We start from the raw sequence: 11,606 nt of genomic DNA, 5'->3' as shown, positions 1-11,606 counted from the left end.
ACATGAGCCTGTGAGTACCGGATTGACTGGGAACACTCAGGACAGGGGCAACACTATTGTTTCTTGGCCATTCTGGGACCCAGGATCCCCATCCTAGACTGGCAGAGGCACATGCTGGGACCCAGGATCCCCGTCCTAGACTGGCAGAAGGGCAGGATATGTTTTGCTGACACAGCACACTCTCGCCTTACAGGAGACTACAGTTAAGTAAGCTATGACATCCGCTGCTGTGGCCATCTTGTTCCAGATAGGTTTCCTTGTTAGACACATTTACTGTGAGACTTAGACAGATGTCTCAGCAGTTACGGGCTCCTTGCTGCTCTTTCAGAGGACCTGAGGTTGGTTCCCAGCACCCACCTCCAGCAGCTCACAACTGCTTGTGATTCAAGCTCAGGAGATCCAGTGCTCTCTTATGGCCTCTGTGGAGACCTGCACATACATTCTGTTTGTCTCTATCTCTCTCAGTCTCTCTCTCTCTCTCTCTCTCTCTCTCTCACACACACACACACACACACACACACACACACACATACATATACACTTTTTAAAAATATTTTTAAAAAAAACAGCCTAAAACTTTTATTGAGAATTTGGATTTGGTGGTAGACACCTGTAATCCCAGGTTGGGAGGCAGAGGCAGGAAGAGCTTGAGTTTGAGGCTAACCTGGGCTACATATCAAAACTCTATTTCAAAAAAAAACAAGCAAGAAGATTGGGCTGGAGATAGGGCTTGGAGTGTAAAAGGTGTCTGCTGCTAAGCCCGATGACTGGGTATAATTCCCTGTACTCACATGGGAGAGTGGGAGAAGCTGTTCCCAAAAGTTGTCCTCTGACCTCTGCATATGCACCATGGCATGCATGCATGCCCAAATAAGAATGTAATAAATTATATATATATATATATATGAAGAAGGAAAAGAAGAAGAGGAAGGAGAAGGAGGAGGAGGAGGAGGAGGAGGGAGGAGGAGGAGGGAGAAGAAGATGAAGAAGGGAGAAGGAGAAGAAGGGAGGAGGAGGAGAAGAAGAAGAAGAGGAGGAGAAGAAGAAAGGAGAAGGGGAGGAAGAGGGGGAGGATGAGGAAGAAGAAGAAGAGGCGGAGGAGGGGGAGGAGGAGGAGGAGGAGGAGGAGAAGGAGGAAGAGGAGGAAAACAAGAAGAATCCTGTAACTAAAACCTTGACTGAAGGTCCTTTGGTTGTGGATATTTTGCCTGCAGGTGACTTGTGCTGTCTATACTGGTGCTCAAGGAAACCAGAATGTCAGGTGTCCCCAAGCTGGAGTACAGACAGTGCTAAGCTGTGATGTGGGTGCTGGGAATTGAACCCATGTTCTCTGGGAGAGCAGCCATTGCTCTTAACCACTGAGCCATCTCTCCAGCCTCCTGCTGTAGTTCCCGTTGTTGAAAACCATGTAGACCCTACCTGACATCCAATTTCTAAGGGGCTCACAGCAGACGGTCACAGTGTCGTCACACCACAGTCACACGGCCTCGGCCAGTCTTCAGCTCCTGCCCCCATGAACTCTGTGTCCATGTGGGGATGGGCTGCTTGTCTGCTACACATGGTTCTGCAAGGCCAACAGCCACATGCAGCAGGTGGCCAGGGGTGGAGACAACCCAAGTCACAGATAAACCTTTCTGCCTGTTTCTGTCCCACGTGCATGGTCTGCTTCAGCCCTGCCTTGGGGTCTGTCTTGAAATGCGCTCATCAGCAACATCAGCCTTCACTCCCACCCCTCCCCCTCCAAGCTGTTTTCAAATCCCATAATTCCAGACAGAATGAAAGTTTTTGAACATAGTGTACAAGTTTCAAGTGTTCTCCACCATGAGCCTCTGAATGTTAGTGTTCCTCCTTGGTCTCTGGGGCTCTCTCTACTTTTTTTCTTTCAAGATAGGGGCTCTTTGTGCAGTCTTGGCTGTCCTGGAACTGGAGCCAGCTCTTGTAGATCAGACTGTCCTTGAACTTCACAGACATCCACCTGCCTCTGCCTCTGCTGGGATTAAAGGCATGCGCCACCACCAGGCTTCTCTCTAGTCTTAGTACTGTTTTTTTTTTTTCCAGTTGTTTGAACGACAAAAGTCTTAATTGTGTTTTTCATAAAAACAGGAGGAACACTCTCTGATACAACTGTAGTGCAATAAGAAAACATATATTAATAAAATGCTGGACTTTTAAAAATGTCATCTAAAATCCTTATTCAAAATTAACAAGTTGTCCTGGTAATGTCCCTGACAGCAAAGGAAAACAATGTTTTTTTTTTGTTTTTTGTTTTTTTGTTTGTTTGTTTGTTTTTTTGGTTTTTTTTGTTTTGTTTTTTTGCTGGCACAGGATCACAGCCAGTCTGTTAGAGCAGCTTCAGGTGTGCAGGGAAATTGTGTGTCTGCCCAGGCTGTAATCCCATTCAGAAGGTGGCGTGACTATCCATGGTTCAGGATCACGTTCAGTTGCGCAACAAGGTAGGTGACTAGCCTGGGCTACTTGAGAGACACTGTCTCAAAGAGTCAATAAGGGAAGGAAGGATAGGAAGGAGGGAAGAAAAGACAGAAGAGCATAAATAGGATCCCCCATACTGTGTGGAGGTACCCACCCTTCTACCTCTCTGCCTGGAACAACTCATACCTGTGTGGTCCCCTGTTCAGCCATACTCCAGACTGACTGAAGACACTCAGTGACCATCCTGGGGCTGACAATGCAGCTCTGTCCTCCTGTTTTACTTTCTAGGTATTTTGATGCGTCTGTGATGACAGTTCCCACTGTGACAGCACAGAATGCTCTGTCCCCCTAAAAACCCCAATGCCTTATCACTCCCTCGCACACAGCCCGCAAGCCTTTTCAGACCAGAGAACCTTAGTGATCCGGAGGGAAACTCACCCCTGTCATCTCTGTGTGCTCAGAGCTCACTTTCCTGTGCCATGTTTTTGTCTGTCTGGTTTTGTCCCCTTTAATCTGACCTGGTTTCTTTACCCTCCTGTCTTTCACTGGCAGATTCGGAAGAAGAATGTCACTTTCAAGTGACATCAGCTTCATTTTTTTTGTTCAAGGCAATGCCCTAAGTTTATTAGAGAATTTATGTCCAAGAAGTCAAGATGTCCTTTAATGATCTGGGGCTGAATGAGTAAAGTGCTTGTTAGCTGGAAAAAAAAAAAAAAAAGGCCTGGGTTTCACTCCCAGCACAATGTAAAACCAGGAATGGTCATGCATGCCTGTAACCCCATTAATTGAGAGGTGGAGGCTGGAGTATCAAGTAACCAAGGCCAGCCTTATTGTCAATATGCACACTACCTTGAAATGTCCTATAGTTAAGGGAAGGGAGCTGAGGGGGAATTGGGACAACACAGCCATGCTGACATATGACAAAGCTGCAAAAGATCATGAAGGTTTTTTTTTTTTGGGGGGGGGGGGAAGCTTTTGAGACAGGGTTTCTGTGTGTAAAAGTCCTATTCTGGAACTCTCTTTGTAGACCAGGTTGGTTTTGAACTCAGAAACATCTGCCTGTCTGATGCTGGGACTAAGCGTGCCCCACCACATCCAGTCACCTCAGCCAGAATTCTTTTTTTTTTTTTTAAGATTTATATATTTATTTTATGTGAGTACACTGTAGCTCTCTTCAGACACACCAGAAGAGGGCATTGTATCCCATTACAGATGGTTGTGAGCCACCATGTGGTTGCTGGGAATTGAACTCAGGACCTCTGAAAGAGCAGCCAGTGCTTTTAACCGCTGAGCCATCTCTCCAGTCCCCCAAAGAAATCTTTTTAAAAGAGCATGGTATTTTATAATTCTTGTCTATTTTATTTCCCCTTTTGGAGTTATCTTTATCAAGTTTCAATGGGATATGGCTGTGCTATGTTCACTGCACTACAACATGGAAAGTGTTCTTTTATGTAAACATTTTAAATGAGGCATGGAATTATTATATACTCTAAAATTAATTAAAATGTTGAATATATGGGAATGAAATACTGTTTTGGGGATGTTACAGAACTATTACTTTTTTCTTTATTATTATTACTTTTTTCTTTATTATTATTACTTTTTTCTTTTTTTCTGAGGAAAGTATCTCACTGCATAGGTTTGGCTGACCTGGAGCTTGCTGTCATATAGATCTTCCTGTCTCTGTCTCTCCAGTGTTGGAATTAAAGGCCAGTGCACCTGGCTCTTATGGAATTATTTTATTTTATTATTTTTTTATTTATATGAGTACACTTTGGCTGTCATCAGATACACCAGAAGAAGGCCACATCATAACCCCTTACAGGTGGTTGTGAGCCACCATGTGGTTGCTGAGAATTGAACTCAGGACCTCTGGAAGAGCAGTCATTGCTCTTAACTGCTGAGCCATCTCTCCAGGCCCTTGTTTGATTATTTTTAAGTATGTGTAGATGTGTGTATCTGCATGTGTGTTCATGTGAGTATAGGTATTGGGGCTGGAGAGATGGATCACCAGTTAAGAGCAATGACTGCTCTTCCAGAGGATCCATGTACAATTTCCAGAAACCACATGGCAGCTTACAACTGTCTGTAACTCCGTGGATCCAATATCCTCACAGACATACGTGCAGACAAAACATAAATGCACATAAAATTTAAAAATTTAAAATTAATGGTAATAATAATAATAATAGGCCAGGGCATTGGAGCCCTGGAGCTTGGTTTACAGAGATGGTCGTGAGCCTCCCAACATGAGTTGAGAGGGCCGGCTGATCTGGAAAATCAGGAAGCCACCGAGCCATCTCTCCAGCTCTATTGTGGAATTCTTGACGAATAAATGTGCTCCTCAGGAATGTGTGGTTAGTATATCACTTCAATGTATATAAAATTGTTAGTCCCATCATCCTGGGAACCTGGGACGCCTTAAATTCTCAGGAGAAAAGATGGAACACCCCGGCATTTACTCAACTCCTACCTTTCAGAGTTACGTGGGCAGAGTATAAGATGCTTGTGTCTACACATTTATCCAGCGCATATATTTAACGTAAATCTTTCCTGCACAGACATGTCTGCGTTCCGTATGTACTTGATGAAATAGCTGTGTCTTATCCTTTCCTGGAACTCTGCACGGAATACTAACTTAAGGGCTTGGTGACTGAGTAGTTCTGCTTCAGCAGGTCAAAGGAACTCTCTCCAGCATCTATCTGTGCGTGTCACTTTCCAGCCATCCTCCCACTTAATCATCACCATTATGTAAATGAGGGAAGAGAAGCCCAGAGGGTTGAAGCACACGCCTGCCCCAATGCACGGAAGGTTTACTTCCTGGTAGACCCAGGGCTCCAAACCGGGCTATCTGCATCCTCCGTTGACCCGCTGCACTCCACAGCTTCCCTGGAAAAGTCAGCTCTGCTGCAACGCTGCCTCATCCTAGTCTTCATCCTCAAAGATGCCATTAAAATGTGTCGTAGGTGTGGACATATGAGGACAGAACCCGAAGCTTGCACGTGACAGCTCAAAGCCACACCCTCTCTTGCCAGGTAGATCTGTTGATCTGAGAAGGGGTCGCCACAGGCTTGAAGCCGCAGCACAGCACGGCAGACAAAGCTCGCTGCTCAGACTTCCAAGGCTCATCTGGAGTTCATGAGTTCTGGTGAGATTAAAGGAACGCATTTCACTCACGTCTCACACCCCAGATAAGGGAGGGGTTCTTTTCTTTCTCTTCTTCAAGCTCTCAACAGACTAAAAGGCAGCTGTGAGATTAAGATCAGATCTTCTCAGGGAGCTTTAATCTGGCTACCGCTGGGTGCTGAGTCAAAGCCACAGGAGGACAGAGATTCCCAAGCCTGTGTCACCAGGAACGTGCAGGAAGGCAGGCAGGCCGCCTCTGCTGGGTGGGAACTGCTGGAGCCTTCGGCTGATAAACTAACTATTCTTAGGAAAGTTGCCCGGGTGGTTTGTGCTTGGCTCCTGTCATAACGTAGTCATTTCTTTTGCCCAAACAAGTTGCTTTATTTAGGTACGAATTGACTTAGCTCCTCCAAACGTGGGGATCAAACCTAGTGTGAAGTCAGCGGAAACGGGCCAGGAGTGGAGACAGAATAAAAGATGTATCTGAAATCAAATAGCTTGACTAGTCAAGCGAAGGGTGACTCCTTCCCCTTCTCTCAGACTCTGATCAATGCAAAAGAGGACAACCTCGGCAGGTTTGATCAGTTACTGTGAGGCTAACACAGAGTGATGCTGAATATGGATCCAGGTAAGATGGAATAATATAGTTACTGTAACAGGCCCTAGACTTTAGCACAACTGACTCCATGATGGAAGGACCATTCAGGCTGTAGAACTCAGCACGGTAGACAGCACCACCTGCCAAGACTAAAACAAAGACCTAATCCATCAAAGTCCACAGTTCTGGGAAAGTCTCAAAATGTTCTGACCTTGCTCTTTGGCTTCTGTCGTTCTGCTTCTGGCTGACTGTTCTTGCTAACTGAGGTGTGTCAACCCAGGATGTGATTTTGTACTTAAAAGCTCACCCTGAGAAAGGCTCAGTGCTACACTGGATCGTGAACATCCAGTATAGTTGCCCGAAAGACTAATTAATAAAGGCTTTATTGTCTTAAACCCATGTCTGAGGAATCTTCTCTAGTGGATACCCCCACCACAGTTATCAAATTTCTATTTTTGTGGAAAAAACAAAAAAACAAAAACAAATCAAAAACAAAAAAACAGACAAACACCTCCACCAACAAAAACCCTGTGCTTTGAAAACAGAAGAGGGCCGGGCCAGGGCTATAAATCAGCAGCCAAGAGCTTGCCCGGCATGTCCAAAGGCTTGGGTTTGATGCCTAAGATTAAAAGGGGGGGGGGAGAGACCAGTGTGGACTCCTGGCATCAACATCCCACATCAGTAGAAAGGATAAAGGAAGTCACTGAAGATCCATCAGGAAAGTGCAGAGGGATCTTGAAGGAAGATTATCTGTCTCACGTTATCCAGGCAGGCAGTGCATGGGGGCTCCAGCCTGGGGAGAGAATCACTGGGCAGAAAGGAAACATGCAGGAAAGGAACTTGACCAGCCTCTTCTCCCTCCTGCTGTAAGAAGATCACAAGCCACAGATGCTAGGGCTGTGGCTGAACCTCAGGATAACACCAGGGGATCCCAGAGTCCTGCTGGCTGAACATAAGTACCTATGGTCACTTCTTCCCACACAGCAACCTCCTTCAAAGACATTCATAGGAAATCCATGACTGAAGGAGTCCCCCTACCCCAATAGTGCAGGAAGTAGGGCTGGCTCCGCTTCCTGTAAGGTCCCTAGGGCTCTGCCCTGCGAGTTGTCAACTCTGTGATTTTAATGTCACCAAGAGAAAGACTACATAGGTTGGGGATTTACTCTTTCCTTAGAACATGTAGCACAGCTAATCAGGTAAACAGGATACTTTGCAGGTACCATGTGGATTCCAAAGGCAAGGTTGTTAGAGATATAGATTACTTTGGTTGTAAGCATAGGTAACACCTATATCACAGAAGACATTAGTAATACAAGGGTAGGTACAGGAGGCTAAAAGTGGATGTGTAAGCTGAGCATGGTGGCGCACTCCCATAAGCCCAGTACTTGAGAGACAGACATGAGGAGAATCCCTGCAAATTGCCTGGTCTACATAGTGAGTGCCAGACCAGTCAAAGCTAAATAGCAAAATACTCTGTCTCTGGAAATCAAACAAACAAACACCAAAAAAGCCAAGTAGACCTACTGGGTGAAATATGTAACAGAGATCACAGTGGTTGGTGACATTGTCTAGGAATGTACCAGGCTTGTCTGCCCTATGTACACTTACTTGCAGCCCACCATACAGCCCAGGCCGGCCTAGAACTTGTGGCGGCCATCCTTCGTCTTGCTTTAGCCTTTTGAGTGGTGCATTGGCAGGTGTGTGTACCCCAACCCCTGACTTCTACATTTCCGATTTGCATTTCCTATCTGAGCGCACTTCGTCCCCACAGCCTCCCACCCCCACTCCCGAGAGGTACTCACTGTCTTTTCTGTTGTACGGAAATGGAGGCACGGGGGAGCTTGAGTAAACTCTGAAGGCAGAGGTAGAACTTAAAAGTGGGTGTTCTGCTTGGATTCGGTCAGAGCACAGGTAAGTGAACAAGATCAAGCGGAGAGGAGGAAGAACAGAGGAGCCAACGTCTGGATAAGAGTCTGCGGTATAGAGGGGGGAAAGTACATAGAGGGGATGGAATGTTTCAAGTCGATGGTGCTAACAATCTGGAAAACTAAGGTGAGAATTTCCAGACCAACAGGGCTCAAAGCAGCCTAAAGGAGACAGATAAGGAAAAGCCCAAATCCAGACACACGCTATGATGGTGACCACAGAAATCTAGAAACTGAGTGTATTTGTTTCTCTGGTTGTCTTGGTCTTCTGAAAGAACAGGAAAAGAGCTAAAAGGCTCAAAGAATATGTGTTAACAACAGTGACAAACAGCTACAGTTATTGGCTGTCAGACTAAAAGCAACGGGAGCCAGAAGACAACGGAGTGATTTCCTTTTAAAGCCCGGACGTGTCACTACCACTTTGGAACAGTGCCTTTGCACACAGTGGTTTATGACAGAGATGCTGGGTGCCGTCATGGGAAGGGGAGGCTGATGCTGAGGAGGGGTTATGGAGGAAGAATTCCCTGTTGATGAGCAGGCTGTGAGTTCCTCAACACAGAGGAAGGAAATTCAAATTAAGTAAAAAAAAAAATCAGTCAAATCAAATCATAAGGAGGTTTGTCCTCTGAATGGAGTTTTTTTTGTTTTGTTTTGTTTTTTTTAATTCTCACGACATTTCCTGTCGCAAGTGATGAGGGGACTGTGTGTGCATGCATGTGCACGCCTTGATGTATGTATGTATGGAGGTCAGAGGACAGCATGCAGGGGTTGGCTTTCTCCTTCTGCTGTCTGTGTCTCGAGGATCAAACTCAGGTTGTCCAGTGTGGCAGCAGATCCCTGTATCTGCTGAGCCCTCTCACCAACTCAAAATAAAGACTTTTTACTCCACTTTCCACATATCTGAGCCCAGATGACATTTGTGGTTCAGCTTCCTCTAAACCCCCTTCATTCATTCTCCGGGAGCACCTTCCTGACAGCCCCATGCCCTTGCTGCCTATTGCCACAAAGCTATAGTGAAGCTGATGTAACACCAGCTGTGGTTTCTTCAAGCTTTTCCCTCAGAGAGCTGGTATGGTTTCAAGTGCTCTTGGTTTCCTTAGTGAGGTTTTTACCACAGCTGATGGGACTGCCTGGTCTGGCCATCATTCCATGTTTTAAAATGTTGAGCCCAAGCCTGGTGAGAGTGAGTTCCAGGACAGCCAGGACTATACAGAGAAACCCTGTCTCGAAAAAAAAAAAACAACAAACAAACAAACAAAAATGTTGAGCCCATTCCTAGTTCCTCCAGTTTTCCCCGCAACTTTTGCAGCCCCTGAGACACTGCCTGCCCTCTCATTTCAGAGCAATAGTCATGATGGGCGTGGGCAGGCGTGGGCAGCAAGAAGAAAATGGTCTGGTGGGAAGCCAGCTGTGGCAAGATATTTTTTTTCTTTTTTCTTTTTTTTTTTTAAAGATTTACTTATTTATTTTATGTATGTGAGTACACTGTCATTCTCTTCAGATGCCCCAGAAGAGGGCATCAGATCTCATTACAGATGGTTGTGAGCTACCATGTGGTTGCTGGGAATTGAACTCAGGACCTTTGGAAGAGCAGTCAGTGCTCTTAACCACTGAGCCATCTCTCCAGCCCCGGCAAGATATTTTTTTAAAAATAGTTTAAGATAACTACCCTAGAATTCTATGCCCAGAGAGAATATCCTTGAGCTAGATTGAAACTGAACGAAACATATCACACCTTTCCCCAACAAACACCCAAGAGATCTGGCATGAATAGACCTGCACAGAGGGAAAGAATCAGCAGTGTGTTACTCAAGGAGGAGAAAATGAAGTCCCAGGTGAAAGACAGCAGCTGGGAGCAGAAATAAGCCCGAATAGCATTATGCTATGTGAAATAAGCCCGGATAACATTGTGATAAGTGAAATAAGCCCAGATAGCATTGTGCTAAGTGAAATAAGTCCGGATAGCATTGTGCTAAGTGAAATAAGCCTGGATAGCATTGTGCTAAGTGAAATAAGCCAGGCGAAGAGAGATAAATAACGTGTGTTCTCACCTGCCCTTGGGATCAAAAAAATCATTACATCCAGGGAGGGAGAATGGAATGGTGATTGGTGCCAGGGGCTGGATCTATTTCTACGGTTCTAGTTAGATTGAAGAGGAAGGCTGAAGAGACCTTCACCACCTATAAAGTGGTGACTGTGACTGACAGCATCCTATACAGCCTAAGTGTGTGTGGTTGTGGACATGGTGAGTATCTTGCTTTTTAACAAACATGTAAAAGAAATAACTGAAGAGCAGTGCTTTCAACAAGAATGGCCCCATAGGCTCAAATACTTGAATACTTAGCCATCAAGGAGTGATGCTGTTTGAAAGGATTAGAAGGTTTGGTCTTGTTGGAGGCAGTGTGTCATTAAGAGTGGACTTTGGGGTTTGAAAAGCCCATGCTGGGGGCTGTAGGCATACATTTTTCTCAACCTACTTTAATAAGTGTGCAACTTCCCCTCTAGCCCACCACTCACCAGAGGTAGTGGAAAAGAAAAGTTATCAGGACACTGGGGAAGTAGACCTGTTTAGAAATAGTTTTTGGAGGGCGAATCCAGTCTTTGTTGTCAAGATATCAGCAGTTTAGTCCACTAGCAAACACCAAATATGAATCAGCACCTGCACTTGGTAGTCACCACCCATGAACCAGCAAGGGCGGTTCAATCCAAAAAAACAAAAACAACAACAACAAAAAAACCAAAACTGTTAGACTTGACAACTGGCAGAGAAAGCTTCAAGAAGCCGCAGAACCCTCACGAGAAGTTCTTTGGCGAGTTTCTCTCTATGAAATCACCACAAGCAGAGCTCAACAACAAAATGTGAAGCAAACCAATGTATGTGTGCTGTCCACAAAGAAAAGTGAGGCAGAGTACACCAAACCGATGCTCGAGATCCCACTGTCTGCGGGGTCATATTTATATTCCTTTATCACGTGTCCTTTCACGTGTCTGCTTTAGCAAAACATCCTTTCACCTGTGTGCCCCATGAAAACATCGTTTGACATAACTGACTTTCCAAAGACACCGTAAGTTTCCACTTCGGTGGGGACCCAGAATCTCACTCTCTTCTGTCTGCAGATCAAGATGTAGAAATCTCAGCTTCTTCTCCAGCATTGTGTGTGCCTGCATTCCACCATACCGTCTGCCAGGATGATAGTGAACTAAACCTCTGAAACTCTAAACTAACCACGAGTAAATGCTTTTTTTTTTTTCATAAAAGTTGCTCAATGAACAAGACAAACATTGGCAACAGGAAGTTGGCTGTTGCTCTGATGGGCCTGCCATGCTGCTTATTGAAGGAATGTGGACTTTAGGACTTTGGATTAGGGAAGCAGCTTTTTTTTTTTTCTTTTTTCTTTTTTTAGGTTTTTTGAGACAAGGTTTCTCTGTGTAGCCCTGGCTGTCCTGGAACTCACTCTGTAGACCAGGCTGGCCTGGAACTCAGAAATCCACCTGCCTCTGCCCCCAAGTGCTCCAGCACCATGTTG

This window comes from Grammomys surdaster, unplaced genomic scaffold, assembly GCF_004785775.1.
Source record: "Grammomys surdaster isolate TR1022 unplaced genomic scaffold, NIH_TR_1.0 181, whole genome shotgun sequence".
NCBI lineage: Eukaryota > Metazoa > Chordata > Mammalia > Rodentia > Muridae > Grammomys > Grammomys surdaster.
Note: the sequence above shows the minus strand (reverse complement) of the source record.